This window comes from Gastrolobium bilobum, unplaced genomic scaffold, assembly GCF_033153095.1.
Source record: "Gastrolobium bilobum isolate Gb01-03AN ecotype WA unplaced genomic scaffold, APGP_CSIRO_Gbil_v1 utg219478, whole genome shotgun sequence".
Taxonomy (NCBI): Eukaryota; Viridiplantae; Streptophyta; class Magnoliopsida; order Fabales; family Fabaceae; genus Gastrolobium; species Gastrolobium bilobum.
The window spans coordinates 21,070-25,273 of NW_026896701.1; the positions used below are offsets into that span (position 1 = coordinate 21,070).

Below are 4,204 nucleotides of genomic sequence, written 5' to 3' on the forward strand. Positions count from 1 at the left end.
CCTACAGAACTTGGACTGGAAATAGTACATTTTGATCCAGAACCCGAGAGAACCTTCAGAAATAGAAGAAGAGTTCAAAGGTTAAGAAATAATACAATGGAGGAAGTTCTAAATAATGGTGAAAATGGTAACAATGAAAATAATAATCATGAGAATGAAGAAGGACAGAATGGAGGAAGAGGGTCATCGTTGTATGATATGGCTGCTCCCTTCAGAAATGGTCCAGAACGAGGCTATGTTCCTCCTCCTCTGGATGTCCCTAACTTTGAAATCAAACTTGCAATGTTCCAAATGATTATGAATGCTTGTCAATTCCATGGATTGCCTATGGAAGACCCCCCACAGTCATTTGGACAACTTTACTGAGATAGTTGATAATTTCAAAGTTCATGGTATCTCAGAGGAAAATATGCGAATGAGGCTGTTTCCATTTTCCCTAGCTGGAAAAGCCAAAGAATGGAGGAGAACATTGCCCCCAAATTCCATCACTAGTTGGGAGCAACTAGCTGAACAGTTTGTCACCCGATTTTTCTCCCAAGCAAAACAAGCCCAAGTGAGGGCTGATATAGCATCTTTCCAAATGTATGATGGAGAAAGTCTTTATGAAGCATGGGAGCGCTTTAAGGAATTAATACGAATTTTCCCAAATCATGGAGTTTCTGATTGGGGCATTATTCACACGTTTTATCATGGCTTAACCCCACCATTGAAAGCCACTGTTGATGCGGCTGTAAGGGGAGATCTTTTGGATTTTACTTATCCGGAAACCTACCGGTTGTTGGAAAAACTTTCAAAAAAACATGTTCAATGGCCTTCCACACGGAACAATGCTTTCAAGAAAGCAGAAGTTCTTGAGCTAAGCTCAACTGATGCTCTTTCAGCACAGATGGCTTCGCTCCAGAATACTATAAAAAATTGGAAGCCCATGGAACAGAAAAAACCAACCGAGCAACTTCTCTTGACTCAATCAAGTTAAAGTTGCTCCATTTGTGGAGGTCCTCATGAATCTGAGGACTGTAACAATTTGGCTGTTGTGTGTTATGCAGGTGGTTACGATAATAACAACAGGAGCAATGATAATTATCAAGGGAACAACAACCGGGGATGGAAGAGTCGGAATAATGCCGGAGGTAGTGGAGGAAACTACCAGAACCGACCCCCATATCCCAGGCAGAACCACCAAAACTGGGATAAGGGTGAAGGGAAGTCCCAATCCTTTGAGACTTTTGTCAAGGAATACATGAATCAAAACAGTGCAGCCATGAGGATCCTGGAGACCCAAATTGGTCAGTTGGCTGGAGCACTCAAACAGAGACAACCAGGGACACTCCCTAGTGACACAGAAAAACCGTCCCAGGAAAACCAAGAGCGTTGTAATGCTATAAGCTTAAGAGATGGAAAAACTCTGCCACCTCCAGATTTAGTGGCACGATCTCGTAAACGCGAACTAGCAAGACAACTTATGGAAGAAGGAGTTGAGGAAGCTACTGACCCTCAACCCCTTGAAGCTCAGACAGAAGGTCCAGAACGATGATCACACTGAAGTCACACCAGTTGCCACAACATCTGGAGCAGATGTTGGAGCAATGAAAGACAATGAACCAGTTTCAGTCCCAACTTATGTTCCACCATGCAAAAGGAGGAGTGAACCAATTGAGCCTCCTTTTCCACAGAGGTTAAAAAAACAACATGAAGATAGGCAGTTTAGCAAGTTTTTAGACTTGTTGAAACAACTTCACATAAATGTCCCTCTGGTGGAGGCTCTGGAACAAATGCCTTCGTATGCAAAATTTATGAAGGACATTTTGTCAAAAAAAAGAAGGATTCAGGAATTTGAGACTGTAGTCCTCACTGAAGAATCATGCAAATACCTGACTAAGATTCCTCCCAAACTGAAGGACCCTGGAATATTCACCATCCCGTGTACAGTTGGGAAGAACTACCTTGGTCGAGCACTTTGTGATCTGGGCTCGAGTGTAAATTTAATGCCAGCTTCTATCTTTAAACAGCTTGACATAGGAGCAGCAAGACCAACCACAGTCATTCTTCAGCTTGCAGACCGGTCCATAGCCAAGCCAGAAGGAAAAATCGAGAATGTCCTTGTCCAAGTAGACAAGTTCATTCTACCAGCTGACTTCATCATCTTGGATTTTGAAGCAGACCAAGAAGTTCCAATAATTCTGGGCAGACCATTCTTGGCCACTGGTGATGCTGTCATAAACGTCAGGAAAGGCGAACTATCTATAAGTGTAAATGGAGAGGAGGTGAAGTTCAATGTCATGAAAGCAATGAAGTTTGTTGTAGATAGCACTGAAGAATGCTCTAGCATTTCAACTCTTGACTTGATTATAAGAGAAGAACAGCAGGAGCAGTTGCAGTCAGAAATAGGCATGAAGGACTTTGACGAATTGGAGGAATACCTTGCGTCCATTAATTCCATTCATACTGGGGACAAGAAAGAAAGGATCTTTGAATCCTTGAACCGATCGGAGCAAGAGCAAAGACCAAATTTGCCCTCAGTAGACCAACCACCTACCTTGGAGTTAAAGCCTTTACCTGAACACCTGAAGTATATTTATTTGGGTAAAGAAAACACTCTCCCTGTGATTATTTCTTCTTTACTAACCCATGAACAGGAACTTCAGCTCACACAGAAGCTTAAGGACTACAGAGGAGCAATCGGGTGGACCATGGCTGATATAAAGGGAATTAGCCCAACAATCTGCATGCATAAAATTTTGCTCTAAGATCCTGACAGCTCATCTGTGGAGCATCAAAGGAGGCTGAACCCCAATATGAAAGAGATGGTAAGAAAGGAAATCATCAAATGGCTTGATGCAGGTATAATCTATCCTATCTCTGACAGCAAATGGGTTGCCCCTGTGCAATGTGTTCCAAAAAAGGGTGGCATCACTGTAGTTGAAAATGAAAAACATGAATTAATAGCCACCAAAAAGATAACTGGGTGGAGGATTTGTCAAGACTATAGAAAGTTGAATACTGCGACCCGTAAGGATCATTTTCCCCTCCCTTTTATTGACCAAATGCTGGATCATCTGGCTGGAAAAGAATTCTTTTGTTTCTTGGATGGGTATTCTGGATACAACCAAATCTCGGTTGCTCCTGAAGACCAACACAAAACCACTTTTACATGTCCATTTGGGACTTTTGCATTCAGAAGAATGCCATTTGGGCTGTGTAATGCCCCTGCAACTTTTCAAAGATGCATGTTTGCTTTATTCACTGATTTAGTAGGAGAAGCAGTAGAGATTTCATGGATGATTTTTTTGTTATTGGCTGTTCTTTTCCTACTTGTCTTAATAACCTTGAATAGGTATTGGAAAGATGTGTCAAAAGCAATTTAGTGCTGAACTGGGAAAAATGCCATTTCATGGTAAGAGAAGGCATTGTGCTAGGACACAAAATCTCAAGCAAAGGTCTCGAGGTGCATAAAGCCAAGTTGGAGGCAATTGAGAAGCTGCCTCCCCCGACCACAGTGAAAGGGATAAGAAGCTTCTTGGGACATGCCAGTTTTTACACACGTTTCATTAAGGACTTCTCCAAGATTGCAAAGCCACTCTGTGAACTCTTGGAGCAAGATAGGAAGTTCAATTTTGATGAAAAATGCATGACAGCCTTCTTTGAACTCAAGTCAAGGCTGGTGTCCGCACCTATCATTCAAAGCCCAGACTGGAGTCTTCCTTTCGAATTGATGTGTGACGCCAGCGATATCGGCTTGGGACCAGTACTTGGGCAACAAAAAGACAAAATCTTCAGAACTGTGTACTACGCTAGTAGAACTCTTACTCCGGCGCAGGTCAACTACACAGTGACGGAAAAGGAGATGTTGTCAGTTGTGTTTGCATGCGACAAGTTTTGGTCATATCTGATATGCTCGAAAGTTACAGTATTCACTGATCATTCAGCAATCAAGCAACTCTTTGCCAAAAAGGATGCCAAGCCAAGATTGATTAGATGGATACTATTGCTCCAAGAATTTGACCTTGAAATCAAGGACCGGAGAGGAGGTGATAACAAGGTAGCTGACCACTTATCTCGATTAGAGAGGATGGCCTCACAAGAAGGAGATCAGATCAAAGAGACATTCCCTGATGAGCAGCTGCTAATGATCTCTGAAAAACATGCTCCTTGGTTTGCAGATATTGCAAACTACCTAGCTGCTGGAATAGAGCCATACCACTTA

General features: G+C 42.4%; 1 non-coding gene across 1 annotated transcript; it reads right to left on the reverse strand.

Moving 5' to 3' along the window:
• Nucleotides 1-552: 552 nt before the first annotated feature.
• Nucleotides 553-657, reverse strand: LOC133301507 (small nucleolar RNA R71). The gene has a single exon (XR_009750207.1). It is a non-coding gene; the product is annotated as a small nucleolar RNA R71 (small nucleolar RNA).
• Nucleotides 658-4,204: the final 3,547 nt, after the last annotated feature.